Source organism: Heterodontus francisci, chromosome 25 (genome assembly GCF_036365525.1).
Source record: "Heterodontus francisci isolate sHetFra1 chromosome 25, sHetFra1.hap1, whole genome shotgun sequence".
Classification (NCBI taxonomy): Eukaryota; Metazoa; Chordata; class Chondrichthyes; order Heterodontiformes; family Heterodontidae; genus Heterodontus; species Heterodontus francisci.
This window is the reverse complement of record NC_090395.1, coordinates 16,601,393-16,620,328: the sequence shown is the minus strand read 5'-3', so window position 1 is coordinate 16,620,328 and position 18,936 is coordinate 16,601,393. Positions and strand designations below refer to the sequence as shown.

General features: G+C 57.1%; 1 protein-coding gene across 7 annotated transcripts in view; it reads left to right on the top strand.

Annotated features, from left to right (window-relative positions):
• Positions 1–18,936, top strand: part of LOC137383764 (FYVE, RhoGEF and PH domain-containing protein 4-like) — a 448,993-nt gene that overhangs the window by 162,739 nt on the left and 267,318 nt on the right. The window lies entirely within an intron of this gene.

Below are 18,936 nucleotides of genomic sequence, written 5' to 3'. Positions count from 1 at the left end.
ATGCATACATGTCAAGAGAGTGAGCATTTTTGGGGCACGTCAGTGCACACCAGTCAGGAGAGTGAGAAGCGTGGGGCTCGTCAGTGCACACCAGTATGGAGAGTGAGAGGTGTGAGGCACGTCTGTGCACACCAGTCAGGAGAGTGAGCAGAGTGTGGCATGTCAGTGCATACCAGTCAGGAGAGTAAACAGTGCGCGGCATGTCTGTGCACACCAGTCAGGAGAGGAAGCAGTGTGAGGCACGTCATTGCACACCAGTCAGGAGAGTGAGACGTGTGGGCCACGTCTGTGCACACCAGTCAGGAGAGTGAGAGCAGCAGGGCACGTCTGTGCACAACAGTCAGGAGAGTGAGAAGGGTGGGGCACGTCAGTGCATACCAGTCAGGAGAGTGAACAGTGTGTGGCATGTCTGTGCACACCAGTCAGGAGAGGAAGCAGTGTGAGGCACGTCAGTGCACACCAGTCAGGAGAGTGAGACGTGTGGGCCACGTCTGTGCACACCAGACAGGAGCGTGAGCAGTGTGAGGCACGTCAGTGCATACCAGTCAGGAGAGTGAGAAGTGTGAGGCACGTTAGTGCACACCAGTCAGGAGAGTGAGAAGTGTGGGGCACGTCTGTGCACACCAGTCAGGAGAGTGAGAAGTGTCGGGCATGTCTGCGCACACCAGTCAGGAGAGTGAGAAGTGTCGGGCACGTCTTTGCACATCAGTCAGGCGAGTGAGCAGTGTGAGGCACATTAGTGCACACCAGTCAGGAGAGTGAGAAGTGTGAGGCACGTCTGTGCACACCAGTCAGTAGAGGGAGCAGTGTGAGGCACGTCAGTGAGTACCAGTCAGGAGAGTGAGCGGGGTGAGGGCCGTCTGTGCACACCAGTCAGGAGAGTGAGATGTGTGAGTCACGTCAGTGCATACCAGTCAGGAGAGTGAGAAGTGTGAGGCACGTCTGTGCATACCAGTCAGGAGAGTGAGAAGTGTAGTGCACGTCTGTGCACACCAGTCAGGAGAGTGAGTAGTGTGGGGCACGTCTGTGCACACCAGTCAGGAGAGGGAGCAGTGTGAGGCACGTCACTGCCTACCAGTCAGGAGAGTGAGGAGACTGGGGCACGTCTGTGCACACCAGTCAGGAGAGTGAGAAGTGTGAGGCACGTCTGTGCACACCAGTCAGGAGTGTGAGAAGTGTGGGGCACGTCTGTGCACACCAGTCAGGAGAGTGAGCAGTGTGGGGCACGTCTGTGCACACCAGTCAGGAGAGGGAGAAGTGTGAGGCACGTGTGTGCACACCAGTCAGGAGAGTGAGAAATGTGGGGCACGTCTGTGCACACCAGTCAGGAGTGTGAGCAGTGTGGGGCACGTAAGTGCACACCAGTCAGGAGAGTGAGCAGTGTGGGTCGCGTCTGTGCACACCAGTCAGGAATGGGAGCATTGTGAGGCACGTCAGTGCAAACCAGTCAGGAGAGTGAGCAGTGTGGGGCACGTAAGTGCACACCAGTCAGGAGAGTGAGTAGGGTGGGGCACGTCTGTGCACACCAGTCAGGAGAGGGAGCAGTGTGAGGCACGTCACTGCCCACCAGTCAGGAGAGTGAGCAGAGTGGGGTACGTCAGTGCACACCAGTCAGGAGAGTGAGCAGTGTGGGGCACGTCTGTGCACACCAGTCAGGAGAGTGAGTAGTGTGGGGCACGTCTGTGCACACCAGTCAGGAGAGGGAGCAGTGTGAGGCACGTCACTGCCTACCAGTCAGGAGAGTGAGGAGACTGGGGCACGTCTGTGCACACCAGTCAGGAGAGTGAGAAGTGTGAGGCACGTCTGTGCACACCAGTCAGGAGTGTGAGAAGTGTGGGGCACGTCTGTGCATACCAGTCAGGAGAGTGAGCATTGTGAGCCACGTTAGTGCACACCAGTCAGGGGAGTGAGCAGTGTGGGGCACGACTCTGCACACCAGTCAGGAGAGGGAGCATTGTGAGCCATGTCAATGCATACATGTCAAGAGAGTGAGCATTTTTGGGGCACGTCTGTGCACACCAGTCAGGAGAGTGAGAAGCGTGGGGCTCGTCAGTGCACACCAGTCAGGAGTGTGTGAAGGGTGGGGCATGTCTGTGTACATCAGTCTGGAGAGTGAGAAGTGTGAGGCACGTCTGTGCACACCAGTCAGGAGAGTGAGAAGTGTGGGGCACTTCTGTGCACACCAGTCAGGAGAGTGAGAAGTGTGAGGCCCAGCAGTGCACACACGTCATTAGAGTGAACAGTGTCGGGCACATCTGTGCACACCAGTCAGGAGAATGAGAAGCGTGGGGCACGTCCGTGCACACCAGTCAGGAGAGTGAGAAGGGTGGGGCACGTCTGTGTAGACCAGTCAGGAAAGTGAGAATTGTGAGGCACGTCTGTGCACACCAGTCAGGAGAGGGAGAAGTGTGAGGCACGTCTGTGCATACCAGTCAGGAGAGTGAGAAGTGTAGTGCACGTCTGTGCACACCAGTCAGGAGAGTGAGTAGTGTGGGGCACGTCTGTGCTCACCAGTCAGGAGAGGGAGCAGTGTGAGGCACGTCACTGCCTACCAGTCAGGAGAGTGAGCAGACTGGGGCACGTCTGTGCACACCAGTCAGGAGAGTGAGAAGTGTGAGGCACGTCTGTGCACACCAGTCAGGAGTGTGAGAAGTGTGGGGCACGTCTGGGCATACCAGTCAGGAGAGTGAGCAGTGTGAGGCACGTCTGTGCACACCAGTCAGGAGAGGGAGAAGTGTGAGGCACGTGTGTGCACACCATTCAGGAGAGTGAGAAATGTGGGGCACGTCTGTGCACACCAGTCAGGAGAGTGAGAAGTGTCGGGCATGTCTGCGCACACCAGTCAGGAGAGTGAGAAGTGTCGGGCACGTCTTTGCACATCAGTCAGGAGAGTGAGCAGTGTGAGGCACATTAGTGCACACCAGTCAGGAGAGTGAGAAGTGTGAGGCACGTCTGTGCACACCAGTCAGTAGAGGGAGAAGTGTGAGGCACGTCAGTGCGTACCAGTCAGGAGAGTGAGCGGGGTGAGGGCCGTCTGTGCACACCAGTCAGGAGAGTGAGATGTGTGAGTCACGTCAGTGCATACCAGTCAGGAGAGTGAGAAGTGTGAGGCACGTCTGTGCACACCAGTCAGGAAAGTGAGAATTGTGAGGCACGTCTGTGCACACCAGTCAGGAGAGGGTGAAGTGTGAGGCACGTCTGTGCATACCAGTCAGGAGAGTGAGAAGTGTAGTGCACGTCTGTGCACACCAGTCAGGAGAGTGAGTCGTGTGGGGCACGTCTGTGCACACCAGTCAGGAGAGGGAGCAGTGTGAGGCACGTCACTGCCTACCAGTCAGGAGAGTGAGCAGACTGGGGCACGTCTGTGCACACCAGTCAGGAGAGTGAGAAGTGTGAGGCACGTCTGTGCACACCAGTCAGGAGTGTGAGAAGTGTGGGGCACGTCTGTGCATACCAGTCAGGAGAGTGAGCAGTGTGAGGCACGTCTGTGCACACCAGTCAGGAGAGGGAGAAGTGTGAGGCACGTGTGTGCACACCAGTCAGGAGAGTGAGAAATGTGGGGCACGTCTGTGCACACCAGTCAGGAGAGTGAGCAGTGTGGGGCACGTAAGTGCACACCAGTCAGGAGAGTGAGCAGTGTGGGGCGCGTCTGTGCACACCAGTCAGGAATGGGAGCATTGTGAGGCACGTCAGTGCATACCAGTCAGGAGAGTGAGCAGTGTGGGGCACTTAAGTGCACACCAGTCAGGAGAGTGAGTAGGGTGGGGCACGTCTGTGCACACCAGTCAGGAGAGGGAGCAGTGTGAGGCACGTCACTGCCTACCAGTCAGGAGAGTGAGCAGAGTGGGGTACATCAGTGCACACCAGTCAGGAGAGTGAGCAGTGTGGGGCACGTCTGTGCACACCAGTCAGGAGAGTGAGAAGTGTGAGGCACGCCTGTGCACACCAGTCAGGAGTTTGAGAAGTGTGGGGCACGTCTGTGCATACCAGTCAGGAGAGTGAGCATTGTGAGGCACGTTAGTGCACACCAGTCAGGGGAGTGAGCAGTGTGGGGCACGACTCTGCACACCAGTCAGGAGAGGGAGCATTGTGTGCCATGTCAATGCATACATGTCAAGAGAGTGAGCATTTTTGGGGCACGTCAGTGCACACCAGTCAGGAGAGTGAGAAGCGTGGGGCTCGTCAGTGCACACCAGTATGGAGAGTGAGAGGTGTGAGGCACGTCTGTGCACACCAGTCAGGAGAGTGAGCAGAGTGTGGCATGTCAGTGCATACCAGTCAGGAGAGTGAACAGTGTGCGGCATGTCTGTGCACACCAGTCAGGAGAGGAAGCAGTGTGAGGCACGTCATTGCACACCAGGCAGGAGAGTGAGACGTGTGGGCCACGTCTGTGCACACCAGTCAGGAGAGTGAGAGCAGCAGGGCACGTCTGTGCACAACAGTCAGGAGAGTGAGAAGGGTGGGGCACGTCAGTGCATACCAGTCAGGAGAGTGAACAGTGTGCGGCATGTCTGTGCACACCAGTCAGGAGAGGAAGCAGTGTGAGGCACGTCAGTGCACACCAGTCAGGAGAGTGAGACGTGTGGGCCACGTCTGTGCACACCAGACAGGAGCGTGAGCAGTGTGAGGCACGTCAGTGCATACCAGTCAGGAGAGTGAGAAGTGTGAGGCACGTTAGTGCACACCAGTCAGGAGAGTGAGAAGTGTGGGGCACGTCTGTGCACACCAGTCAGGAGAGTGAGAAGTGTCGGGCATGTCTGTGCACACCAGTCAGGAGAGTGAGAAGTGTCGGGCACGTCTTTGCACATCAGTCAGGAGAGTGAGCAGTTTGAGGCACATTAGTGCACACCAGTCAGGAGAGTGAGAAGTGTGAGGCACGTCTGTGCACACCAGTCAGTAGAGGGAGCAGTGTGAGGCACGTCAGTGCGTACCAGTCAGGAGAGTGAGCGGGGTGAGGGCCGTCTGTGCACAGCAGTCAGAAGAGTGAGATGTGTGAGTCACGTCAGTGCATACCAGTCAGGAGAGTGAGAAGTGTGAGGCATGTCTGTGCACACCAGTCAGGAAAGTGAGAATTGTGAGGCACGTCTGTGCACACCAGTCAGGAGAGGGAGAAGTGTGAGGCACGTCTGTGCATACCAGTCAGGAGAGTGAGAAGTGTAGTGCACGTCTGTGTACACCAGTCAGGAGAGTGAGTAGTGTGGGGCACGTCTGTGCACACCAGTCAGGAGAGTGAGAAGTGTGAGGCACGTCTGTGCACACCAGTCAGGAGAGTGAGCAGACTGGGGCACATCTGTGCACACCAGTCAGGAGAGTGAGAAGTGTGAGGCATGTCTGTGCACACCAGTCAGGAAAGTGAGAATTGTGAGGCACGTCTGTGCATACCAGTCAGGAGAGTGAGCAGTGTGAGGCACCTCTGTGCACACCAGTCAGGAGAGGGAGAAGTGTGAGGCACGTGTGTGCACACCAGTCAGGAGAGTGAGAAATGTGGGGCACGTCTGTGCACACCAGTCAGGAGAGTGAGCAGTGTGGGGCACGTAAGTGCACACCAGTCAGGAGAGTGAGCAGTGTGGGGCGCGTCTGTGCACACCAGTCAGGAATGGGAGCATTGTGAGGCACGTCAGTGCATACCAGTCAGGAGAGTGAGCAGTGTGGGGCACTTAAGTGCACACCAGTCAGGAGAGTGAGTAGGGTGGGGCACGTCTGTGCACACCAGTCAGGAGAGGGAGCAGTGTGAGGCACGTCACTGCCTACCAGTCAGGAGAGTGAGCAGAGTGGGGTACATCAGTGCACACCAGTCAGGAGAGTGAGCAGTGTGGGGCACGTCTGTGCACACCAGTCAGGAGAGTGAGAAGTGTGAGGCACGCCTGTGCACACCAGTCAGGAGTTTGAGAAGTGTGGGGCACGTCTGTGCATACCAGTCAGGAGAGTGAGCATTGTGAGGCACGTTAGTGCACACCAGTCAGGGGAGTGAGCAGTGTGGGGCACGGCTCTGCACACCAGTCAGGAGAGGGAACATTGTGTGCCATGTCAATGCATACATGTCAAGAGAGTGAGCATTTTTGGGGCACGTCAGTGCACACCAGTCAGGAGAGTGAGAAGCGTGGGGCTCGTCAGTGCACACCAGTATGGAGAGTGAGAGGTGTGAGGCACGTCTGTGCACACCAGTCAGGAGAGTGAGCAGAGTGTGGCATGTCAGTGCATACCAGTCAGGAGAGTGAACAGTGTGCGGCATGTCTGTGCACACCAGTCAGGAGAGGAAGCAGTGTGAGGCAAGTCATTGCACACCAGTCAGGAGAGTGAGACGTGTGGGTCACGTCTGTGCACACCAGTCAGGAGAGTGAGAGCAGCAGGGCACGTCTGTGCACACCAGTCAGGAGAATGAGAAGCGTGGGGCACGTCAGTGCACACCAGTCAGGAGAGTGAGAAGGGTGGGGCACGTCTGTGTAGACCAGTCAGGAAAGTGAGAATTGTGAGGCACGTCTGTGCACACCAGTCAGGAGAGGGAGAAGTGTGAGGCACGTCTGTGCATACCAGTCAGGAGAGTGAGAAGTGTAGTGCACGTCTGTGCACACCAGTCAGGAGAGTGAGTAGTGTGGGGCACGTCTGTGCTCACCAGTCAGGAGAGGGAGCAGTGTGAGGCACGTCACTGCCTACCAGTCAGGAGAGTGAGCAGACTGGGGCACGTCTGTGCACACCAGTCAGGAGAGTGAGAAGTGTGAGGCACGTCTGTGCACACCAGTCAGGAGTGTGAGAAGTGTGGGGCACGTCTGTGCATACCAGTCAGGAGAGTGAGCAGTGTGAGGCACGTCTGTGCACACCAGTCAGGAGAGGGAGAAGTGTGAGGCACGTGTGTGCACACCATTCAGGAGAGTGAGAAATGTGGGGCACGTCTGTGCACACCAGTCAGGAGAGTGAGAAGTGTCGGGCATGTCTGCGCACACCAGTCAGGAGAGTGAGAAGTGTCGGGCACGTATTTGCACATCAGTCAGGAGAGTGAGCAGTGTGAGGCACATTAGTGCACACCAGTCAGGAGAGTGAGAAGTGTGAGGCACGTCTGTGCACACCAGTCAGTAGAGGGAGAAGTGTGAGGCACGTCAGTGCGTACCAGTCAGGAGAGTGAGCGGGGTGAGGGCCGTCTGTGCACACCAGTCAGGAGAGTGAGATGTGTGAGTCACGTCAGTGCATACCAGTCAGGAGAGTGAGAAGTGTGAGGCACGTCACTGCCTACCAGTCAGGAGAGTGAGGAGACTGGGGCACGTCTGTGCACACCAGTCAGGAGAGTGAGAAGTGTGAGGCACATCTGTGCACACCAGTCAGGAGTGTGAGAAGTGTGGGGCACGTCTGTGCACACCAGTCAGGAGAGTGAGCAGTGTGGGGCACGTCTGTGCACACCAGTCAGGAGAGGGAGAAGTGTGAGGCACGTGTGTGCACACCAGTCAGGAGAGTGAGAAATGTGGGGCACGTCTGTGCACACCAGTCAGGAGTGTGAGCAGTGTGGGGCACGTAAGTGCACACCAGTCAGGAGAGTGAGCAGTGTGGGTCGCGTCTGTGCACACCAGTCAGGAATGGGAGCATTGTGAGGCACGTCAGTGCAAACCAGTCAGGAGAGTGAGCAGTGTGGGGCACGTAAGTGCACACCAGTCAGGAGAGTGAGTAGGGTGGGGCACGTCTGTGCACACCAGTCAGGAGAGGGAGCAGTGTGAGGCACGTCACTGCCCACCAGTCAGGAGAGTGAGCAGAGTGGGGTACGTCAGTGCACACCAGTCAGGAGAGTGAGCAGTGTGGGGCACGTCTGTGCACACCAGTCAGGAGAGTGAGTAGTGTGGGGCACGTCTGTGCACACCAGTCAGGAGAGGGAGCAGTGTGAGGCACGTCACTGCCTACCAGTCAGGAGAGTGAGGAGACTGGGGCACGTCTGTGCACACCAGTCAGGAGAGTGAGAAGTGTGAGGCACGTCTGAGCACACCAGTCAGGAGTGTGAGAAGTGTGGGGCACGTCTGTGCATACCAGTCAGGAGAGTGAGCATTGTGAGCCACGTTAGTGCACACCAGTCAGGGGAGTGAGCAGTGTGGGGCACGACTCTGCACACCAGTCAGGAGAGGGAGCATTGTGAGCCATGTCAATGCATACATGTCAAGAGAGTGAGCATTTTTGGGGCACGTCTGTGCACACCAGTCAGGAGAGTGAGAAGCGTGGGGCTCGTCAGTGCACACCAGTCAGGAGTGTGTGAAGGGTGGGGCATGTCTGTGTACATCAGTCTGGAGAGTGAGAAGTGTGAGGCACGTCTGTGCACACCAGTCAGGAGAGTGAGAAGTGTGGGGCACTTCTGTGCACACCAGTCAGGAGAGTGAGAAGTGTGAGGCCCAGCAGTGCACACACGTCATTAGAGTGAACAGTGTCGGGCACATCTGTGCACACCAGTCAGGAGAATGAGAAGCGTGGGGCACGTCCGTGCACACCAGTCAGGAGAGTGAGAAGGGTGGGGCACGTCTGTGTAGACCAGTCAGGAAAGTGAGAATTGTGAGGCACGTCTGTGCACACCAGTCAGGAGAGGGAGAAGTGTGAGGCACGTCTGTGCATACCAGTCAGGAGAGTGAGAAGTGTAGTGCACGTCTGTGCACACCAGTCAGGAGAGTGAGTAGTGTGGGGCACGTCTGTGCTCACCAGTCAGGAGAGGGAGCAGTGTGAGGCACGTCACTGCCTACCAGTCAGGAGAGTGAGCAGACTGGGGCACGTCTGTGCACACCAGTCAGGAGAGTGAGAAGTGTGAGGCACGTCTGTGCACACCAGTCAGGAGTGTGAGAAGTGTGGGGCACGTCTGGGCATACCAGTCAGGAGAGTGAGCAGTGTGAGGCACGTCTGTGCACACCAGTCAGGAGAGGGAGAAGTGTGGGGCACGTCTGTGCACACCAGTCAGGAGAGTGAGCAGTGTGGGGCACGTCTGTGCACACCAGTCAGGAGAGGGAGAAGTGTGAGGCACGTGTGTGCACACCAGTCAGGAGAGTGAGAAATGTGGGGCACGTCTGTGCACACCAGTCAGGAGTGTGAGCAGTGTGGGTCGCGTCTGTGCACACCAGTCAGGAATGGGAGCATTGTGAGGCACGTCAGTGCAAACCAGTCAGGAGAGTGAGCAGTGTGGGGCACGTAAGTTCACACCAGTCAGGAGACTGAGTAGGGTGGGGCACGTCTGTGCACACCAGTCAGGAGAGGGAGCAGTGTGAGGCACGTCACTGCCCACCAGTCAGGAGAGTGAGCAGAGTGGGGTACGTCAGTGCACACCAGTCAGGAGAGTGAGCAGTGTGGGGCACGTCTGTGCACACCAGTCAGGAGAGTGAGTAGTGTGGGGCACGTCTGTGCACACCAGTCAGGAGAGGGAGCAGTGTGAGGCACGTCACTGCCTACCAGTCAGGAGAGTGAGGAGACTGGGGCACGTCTGTGCACACCAGTCAGGAGAGTGAGAAGTGTGAGGCACGTCTGTGCACACCAGTCAGGAGTGTGAGAAGTGTGGGGCACGTCTGTGCATACCAGTCAGGAGAGTGAGCATTGTGAGCCACGTTAGTGCACACCAGTCAGGGGAGTGAGCAGTGTGGGGCACGACTCTGCACACCAGTCAGGAGAGGGAGCATTGTGAGCCATGTCAATGCATACATGTCAAGAGAGTGAGCATTTTTGGGGCACGTCTGTGCACACCAGTCAGGAGAGTGAGAAGCGTGGGGCTCGTCAGTGCACACCAGTCAGGAGTGTGTGAAGGGTGGGGCATGTCTGTGTACATCAGTCTGGAGAGTGAGAAGTGTGAGGCACGTCTGTGCACACCAGTCAGGAGAGTGAGAAGTGTGGGGCACTTCTGTGCACACCAGTCAGGAGAGTGAGAAGTGTGAGGCCCAGCAGTGCACACACGTCATTAGAGTGAACAGTGTCGGGCACATCTGTGCACACCAGTCAGGAGAATGAGAAGCGTGGGGCACGTCCGTGCACACCAGTCAGGAGAGTGAGAAGGGTGGGGCACGTCTGTGTAGACCAGTCAGGAAAGTGAGAATTGTGAGGCACGTCTGTGCACACCAGTCAGGAGAGGGAGAAGTGTGAGGCACGTCTGTGCATACCAGTCAGGAGAGTGAGAAGTGTAGTGCACGTCTGTGCACACCAGTCAGGAGAGTGAGTAGTGTGGGGCACGTCTGTGCTCACCAGTCAGGAGAGGGAGCAGTGTGAGGCACGTCACTGCCTACCAGTCAGGAGAGTGAGCAGACTGGGGCACGTCTGTGCACACCAGTCAGGAGAGTGAGAAGTGTGAGGCACGTCTGTGCACACCAGTCAGGAGTGTGAGAAGTGTGGGGCACGTCTGGGCATACCAGTCAGGAGAGTGAGCAGTGTGAGGCACGTCTGTGCACACCAGTCAGGAGAGGGAGAAGTGTGAGGCACGTGTGTGCACACCATTCAGGAGAGTGAGAAATGTGGGGCACGTCTGTGCACACCAGTCAGGAGAGTGAGAAGTGTCGGGCATGTCTGCGCACACCAGTCAGGAGAGTGAGAAGTGTCGGGCACGTCTTTGCACATCAGTCAGGAGAGTGAGCAGTGTGAGGCACATTAGTGCACACCAGTCAGGAGAGTGAGAAGTGTGAGGCACGTCTGTGCACACCAGTCAGTAGAGGGAGCAGTGTGAGGCACGTCAGTGCGTACCAGTCAGGAGAGTGAGCGGGGTGAGGGCCGTCTGTGCACACCAGTCAGGAGAGTGAGATGTGTGAGTCACGTCAGTGCATACCAGTCAGGAGAGTGAGAAGTGTGAGGCACGTCTGTGCACACCAGTCAGGAAAGTGAGAATTGTGAGGCACGTCTGTGCACACCAGTCAGGAGAGGGAGATGTGTGAGGCACGTCTGTGCATACCAGTCAGGAGAGTGAGAAGTGTAGTGCACGTCTGTGCACACCAGTCAGGAGAGTGAGTAGTGTGGGGCACGTCTGTGCACACCAGTCAGGAGAGGGAGCAGTGTGAGGCACGTCACTGCCTACCAGTCAGGAGAGTGAGCAGACTGGGGCACGTCTGTGCACACCAGTCAGGAGAGTGAGAAGTGTGAGGCACGTCTGTGCACACCAGTCAGGAGTGTGAGAAGTGTGGGGCACGTCTGTGCATACCAGTCAGGAGAGTGAGCAGTGTGAGGCACGTGTGTGCACACCAGTCAGGAGAGGGAGAAGTGTGAGGCACGTGTGTGCACACCAGTCAGGAGAGTGAGAAATGTGGGGCACGTGTGTGCACACCAGTCAGGAGAGTGAGAAATGTGGGGCACGTCTGTGCACACCAGTCAGGAGAGTGAGCAGTGTGGGGCACGTAAGTGCACACCAGTCAGGAGAGTGAGCAGTGTGGGGCGCGTCTGTGCACACCAGTCAGGAATGGGAGCATTGTGAGGCACGTCAGTGCATATCAGTCAGGAGAGTGAGCAGTGTGGGGCACGTAAGTGCACACCAGTCAGGAGAGTGAGTAGGGTGGGGCACGTCTGTGCACACCAGTCAGGAGAGGGAGCAGTGTGAGGCACGTCACTGCCTACCAGTCAGGAGAGTGAGCAGAGTGGGGTACATCAGTGCACACCAGTCAGGAGAGTGAGCAGTGTGGGGCACGTCTGTGCACACCAGTCAGGAGAGTGAGAAGTGTGAGGCACGCCTGTGCACACCAGTCAGGAGTTTGAGAAGTGTGGGGCACCGTCTGTGCATACCAGTCAGGCGAGTGAGCATTGTGAGGCACGTTAGTGCACACCAGTCAGGGGAGTGAGCAGTGTGGGACACGACTCTGCACACCAGTCAGGAGAGGGAGCATTGTGTGCCATGTCAATGCATACATGTCAAGAGAGTGAGCATTTTTGGGGCACGTCAGTGCACACCAGTCAGGAGAGTGAGAAGCGTGGGGCTCGTCAGTGCACACCAGTATGGAGAGTGAGAGGTGTGAGGCACGTCTGTGCACACCAGTCAGGAGAGTGAGCAGAGTGTGGCATGTCAGTGCATACCAGTCAGGAGAGTAAACAGTGCGCGGTATGTCTGTGCACACCAGTCAGGAGAGGAAGCAGTGTGAGGCACGTCATTGCACACCAGTCAGGAGAGTGAGACGTGTGGGCCACGTCTGTGCACACCAGTCAGGAGAGTGAGAGCAGCAGGGCACGTCTGTGCACAACAGTCAGGAGAGTGAGAAGGGTGGGGCACGTCAGTGCATACCAGTCAGGAGAGTGAACAGTGTGTGGCATGTCTGTGCACACCAGTCAGGAGAGGAAGCAGTGTGAGGCACGTCAGTGCACACCAGTCAGGAGAGTGAGGACGTGTGGGCCACGTCTGTGCACACCAGACAGGAGCGTGAGCAGTGTGAGGCACGTCAGTGCATACCAGTCAGGAGAGTGAGAAGTGTGAGGCACGTTAGTGCACACCAGTCAGGAGAGTGAGAAGTGTGGGGCACGTCTGTGCACACCAGTCAGGAGAGTGAGAAGTGTCGGGCATGTCTGCGCACACCAGTCAGGAGAGTGAGAAGTGTCGGGCACGTCTTTGCACATCAGTCAGGAGAGTGAGCAGTGTGAGGCACATTAGTGCACACCAGTCAGGAGAGTGAGAAGTGTGAGGCACGTCTGTGCACACCAGTCAGTAGAGGGAGCAGTGTGAGGCACGTCAGTGAGTAACAGTCAGGAGAGTGAGCGGGGTGAGGGCCGTCTGTGCACACCAGTCAGGAGAGTGAGATGTGTGAGTCACGTCAGTGCATACCAGTCAGGAGAGTGAGAAGTGTGAGGCACGTCTGTGCACACCAGTCAGGAAAGTGAGAATTGTGAGGCACGTCTGTGCACACCAGTCAGGAGAGGGAGAAGTGTGAGGCACGTCTGTGCATACCAGTCAGGAGAGTGAGAAGTGTAGTGCACGTCTGTGCACACCAGTCAGGAGAGTGAGTAGTGTGGGGCACGTCTGTGCACACCAGTCAGGAGAGGGAGCAGTGTGAGGCACGTCACTGCCTACCAGTCAGGAGAGTGAGGAGACTGGGGCACGTCTGTGCACACCAGTCAGGAGAGTGAGAAGTGTGAGGCACGTCTGTGCACACCAGTCAGGAGTGTGAGAAGTGTGGGGCACGTCTGTGCACACCAGTCAGGAGAGTGAGCAGTGTGGGGCACGTCTGTGCACACCAGTCAGGAGAGGGAGAAGTGTGAGGCACGTGTGTGCACACCAGTCAGGAGAGTGAGAAATGTGGGGCACGTCTGTGCACACCAGTCAGGAGTGTGAGCAGTGTGGGGCACGTAAGTGCACACCAGTCAGGAGAGTGAGCAGTGTGGGTCGCGTCTGTGCACACCAGTCAGGAATGGGAGCATTGTGAGGCACGTCAGTGCAAACCAGTCAGGAGAGTGAGCAGTGTGGGGCACGTAAGTGCACACCAGTCAGGAGAGTGAGTAGGGTGGGGCACGTCTGTGCACACCAGTCAGGAGAGGGAGCAGTGTGAGGCACGTCACTGCCCACCAGTCAGGAGAGTGAGCAGAGTGGGGTACGTCAGTGCACACCAGTCAGGAGAGTGAGCAGTGTGGGGCACGTCTGTGCACACCAGTCAGGAGAGTGAGTAGTGTGGGGCACGTCTGTGCACACCAGTCAGGAGAGGGAGCAGTGTGAGGCACGTCACTGCCTACCAGTCAGGAGAGTGAGGAGACTGGGGCACGTCTGTGCACACCAGTCAGGAGAGTGAGAAGTGTGAGGCACGTCTGTGCACACCAGTCAGGAGTGTGAGAAGTGTGGGGCACGTCTGTGCATACCAGTCAGGAGAGTGAGCATTGTGAGCCACGTTAGTGCACACCAGTCAGGGGAGTGAGCAGTGTGGGGCACGACTCTGCACACCAGTCAGGAGAGGGAGCATTGTGAGCCATGTCAATGCATACATGTCAAGAGAGTGAGCATTTTTGGGGCACGTCTGTGCACACCAGTCAGGAGAGTGAGAAGCGTGGGGCTCGTCAGTGCACACCAGTCAGGAGTGTGTGAAGGGTGGGGCATGTCTGTGTACATCAGTCTGGAGTGTGAGAAGTGTGAGGCACGTCTGTGCACACCAGTCAGGAGAGTGAGAAGTGTGGGGCACTTCTGTGCACACCAGTCAGGAGAGTGAGAAGTGTGAGGCCCAGCAGTGCACACACGTCATTAGAGTGAACAGTGTCGGGCACATCTGTGCACACCAGTCAGGAGAATGAGAAGCGTGGGGCACGTCCGTGCACACCAGTCAGGAGAGTGAGAAGGGTGGGGCACGTCTGTGTAGACCAGTCAGGAAAGTGAGAATTGTGAGGCACGTCTGTGCACACCAGTCAGGAGAGGGAGAAGTGTGAGGCACGTCTGTGCATACCAGTCAGGAGAGTGAGAAGTGTAGTGCACGTCTGTGCACACCAGTCAGGAGAGTGAGTAGTGTGGGGCACGTCTGTGCTCACCAGTCAGGAGAGGGAGCAGTGTGAGGCACGTCACTGCCTACCAGTCAGGAGAGTGAGCAGACTGGGGCACGTCTGTGCACACCAGTCAGGAGAGTGAGAAGTGTGAGGCACGTCTGTGCACACCAGTCAGGAGTGTGAGAAGTGTGGGGCACGTCTGGGCATACCAGTCAGGAGAGTGAGCAGTGTGAGGCACGTCTGTGCACACCAGTCAGGAGAGGGAGAAGTGTGAGGCACGTGTGTGCACACCATTCAGGAGAGTGAGAAATGTGGGGCACGTCTGTGCACACCAGTCAGGAGAGTGAGAAGTGTCGGGCATGTCTGCGCACACCAGTCAGGAGAGTGAGAAGTGTCGGGCACGTCTTTGCACATCAGTCAGGAGAGTGAGCAGTGTGAGGCACATTAGTGCACACCAGTCAGGAGAGTGAGAAGTGTGAGGCACGTCTGTGCACACCAGTCAGTAGAGGGAGAAGTGTGAGGCACGTCAGTGCGTACCAGTCAGGAGAGTGAGCGGGGTGAGGGCCGTCTGTGCACACCAGTCAGGAGAGTGAGATGTGTGAGTCACGTCAGTGCATACCAGTCAGGAGAGTGAGAAGTGTGAGGCACGTCTGTGCACACCAGTCAGGAAAGTGAGAATTGTGAGGCACGTCTGTGCACACCAGTCAGGAGAGGGTGAAGTGTGAGGCACGTCTGTGCATACCAGTCAGGAGAGTGAGAAGTGTAGTGCACGTCTGTGCACACCAGTCAGGAGAGTGAGTCGTGTGGGGCACGTCTGTGCACACCAGTCAGGAGAGGGAGCAGTGTGAGGCACGTCACTGCCTACCAGTCAGGAGAGTGAGCAGACTGGGGCACGTCTGTGCACACCAGTCAGGAGAGTGAGAAGTGTGAGGCACGTCTGTGCACACCAGTCAGGAGTGTGAGAAGTGTGGGGCACGTCTGTGCATACCAGTCAGGAGAGTGAGCAGTGTGAGGCACGTCTGTGCACACCAGTCAGGAGAGGGAGAAGTGTGAGGCACGTGTGTGCACACCAGTCAGGAGAGTGAGAAATGTGGGGCACGTCTGTGCACACCAGTCAGGAGAGTGAGCAGTGTGGGGCACGTAAGTGCACACCAGTCAGGAGAGTGAGCAGTGTGGGGCGCGTCTGTGCACACCAGTCAGGAATGGGAGCATTGTGAGGCACGTCAGTGCATACCAGTCAGGAGAGTGAGCAGTGTGGGGCACTTACGTGCACACCAGTCAGGAGAGTGAGTAGGGTGGGGCACGTCTGTGCACACCAGTCAGGAGAGGGAGCAGTGTGAGGCACGTCACTGCCTACCAGTCAGGAGAGTGAGCAGAGTGGGGTACATCAGTGCACACCAGTCAGGAGAGTGAGCAGTGTGGGGCACGTCTGTGCACACCAGTCAGGAGAGTGAGAAGTGTGAGGCACGCCTGTGCACACCAGTCAGGAGTTTGAGAAGTGTGGGGCACGTCTGTGCATACCAGTCAGGAGAGTGAGCATTGTGAGGCACGTTAGTGCACACCAGTCAGGGGAGTGAGCAGTGTGGGGCACGACTCTGCACACCAGTCAGGAGAGGGAGCATTGTGTGCCATGTCAATGCATACATGTCAAGAGAGTGAGCATTTTTGGGGCACGTCAGTGCACACCAGTCAGGAGAGTGAGAAGCGTGGGGCTCGTCAGTGCACACCAGTATGGAGAGTGAGAGGTGTGAGGCACGTCTGTGCACACCAGTCAGGAGAGTGAGCAGAGTGTGGCATGTCAGTGCATACCAGTCAGGAGAGTGAACAGTGTGCGGCATGTCTGTGCACACCAGTCAGGAGAGGAAGCAGTGTGAGGCACGTCATTGCACACCAGGCAGGAGAGTGAGACGTGTGGGCCACGTCTGTGCACACCAGTCAGGAGAGTGAGAGCAGCAGGGCACGTCTGTGCACAACAGTCAGGAGAGTGAGAAGGGTGGGGCACGTCAGTGCATACCAGTCAGGAGAGTGAACAGTGTGCGGCATGTCTGTGCACACCAGTCAGGAGAGGAAGCAGTGTGAGGCACGTCAGTGCACACCAGTCAGGAGAGTGAGACGTGTGGGCCACGTCTGTGCACACCAGACAGGAGCGTGAGCAGTGTGAGGCACGTCAGTGCATACCAGTCAGGAGAGTGAGAAGTGTGAGGCACGTTAGTGCACACCAGTCAGGAGAGTGAGAAGTGTCGGGCACGTCTTTGCACATCAGTCAGGAGAGTGAGCAGTGTGAGGCACATTAGTGCACACCAGTCAGGAGAGTGAGAAGTGTGAGGCACGTCTGTGCACACCAGTCAGTAGAGGGAGCAGTGTGAGGCACGTCAGTGCGTACCAGTCAGGAGAGTGAGCGGGGTGAGGGCCGTCTGTGCACAGCAGTCAGAAGAGTGAGATGTGTGAGTCACGTCAGTGCATACCAGTCAGGAGAGTGAGAAGTGTGAGGCATGTCTGTGCACACCAGTCAGGAAAGTGAGAATTGTGAGGCACGTCTGTGCACACCAGTCAGGAGAGGGAGAAGTGTGAGGCACGTCTGTGCACACCAGTCAGGAGAGGGAGCAGTGTGAGGCACGTCACTGCCTACCAGTCAGGAGAGTGAGCAGACTGGGGCACGTCTGTGCACACCAGTCAGGAGAGTGAGAAGTGTGAGGCACGTCTGTGCACACCAGTCAGGAGTGTGAGAAGTGTGGGGCACGTCTGTGCATACCAGTCAGGAGAGTGAGCAGTGTGAGGCACGTGTGTGCACACCAGTCAGGAGAGGGAGAAGTGTGAGGCACGTGTGTGCACACCAGTCAGGAGAGTGAGAAATGTGGGGCACGTCTGTGCACACCAGTCAGGAGAGTGAGCAGTGTGGGGCACGTAAGTGCACACCAGTCAGGAGAGTGAGCAGTGTGGGGCGCGTCTGTGCACACCAGTCAGGAATGGGAGCATTGTGAGGCACGTCAGTGCATACCAGTCAGGAGAGTGAGCAGTGTGGGGCACTTACGTGCACACCAGTCAGGAGAGTGAGTAGGGTGGGGCACGTCTGTGCACACCAGTCAGGAGAGGGAGCAGTGTGAGGCACGTCACTGCCTACCAGTCAGGAGAGTGAGCAGAGTGGGGTACATCAGTGCACACCAGTCAGGAGAGTGAGCAGTGTGGGGCACGTCTGTGCACACCAGTCAGGAGAGTGAGAAGTGTGAGGCACGCCTGTGCACACCAGTCAGGAGTTTGAGAAGTGTGGGGCACGTCTGTGCATACCAGTCAGGAGAGTGAGCATTGTGAGGCACGTTAGTGCACACCAGTCAGGGGAGTGAGCAGTGTGGGGCACGACTCTGCACACCAGTCAGGAGAGGGAGCATTGTGTGCCATGTCAATGCATACATGTCAAGAGAGTGAGCATTTTTGGGGCACGTCAGTGCACACCAGTCAGGAGAGTGAGAAGCGTGGGGCTCGTCAGTGCACACCAGTATGGAGAGTGAGAGGTGTGAGGCACGTCTGTGCACACCAGTCAGGAGAGTGAGCAGAGTGTGGCATGTCAGTGCATACCAGTCAGGAGAGTGAACAGTGTGCGGCATGTCTGTGCACACCAGTCAGGAGAGGAAGCAGTGTGAGGCACGTCATTGCACACCAGGCAGGAGAGTGAGACGTGTGGGCCACGTCTGTGCACACCAGTCAGGAGAGTGAGAGCAGCAGGGCACGTCTGTGCACAACAGTCAGGAGAGTGAGAAGGGTGGGGCACGTCAGTGCATACCAGTCAGGAGAGTGAACAGTGTGCGGCATGTCTGTGCACACCAGTCAGGAGAGGAAGCAGTGTGAGGCACGTCAGTGCACACCAGTCAGGAGAGTGAGACGTGTGGGCCACGTCTGTGCACACCAGACAGGAGCGTGAGCAGTGTGAGGCACGTCAGTGCATACCAGTCAGGAGAGTGAGAAGTGTGAGGCACGTTAGTGAACACCAGTCAGGAGAGTGAGAAGTGTGGGGCACGTCTGTGCACACCAGTCAGGAGAGTGAGAAGTGTCGGGCATGTCTGTGCACACCAGTCAGGAGAGTGAGAAGTGTCGGGCACGTCTTTGCACATCAGTCAGGAGAGTGAGCAGTGTGAGGCACATTAGTGCACACCAGTCAGGAGAGTGAGAAGTGTGAGGCACGTCTGTGCACACCAGTCAGTAGAGGGAGCAGTGTGAGGCACGTCAGTGCGTACCAGTCAGGAGAGTGAGCGGGGTGAGGGCCGTCTGTGCACAGCAGTCAGAAGAGTGAGATGTGTGAGTCACGTCAGTGCATACCAGTCAGGAGAGTGAGAAGTGTGAGGCATGTCTGTGCACACCAGTCAGGAAAGAGAGAATTGTGAGGCACGTCTGTGCACACCAGTCAGGAGAGGGAGAAGTGTGAGGCACGTCTGTGCATACCAGTCAGGAGAGTGAGAATTGTAGTGCACGTCTGTGTACACCAGTCAGGAGAGTGAGTAGTGTGGGGCACGTCTGTGCACACCAGTCAGGAGAGTGAGAAGTGTGAGGCACGTCTGTGCACACCAGTCAGGAGAGTGA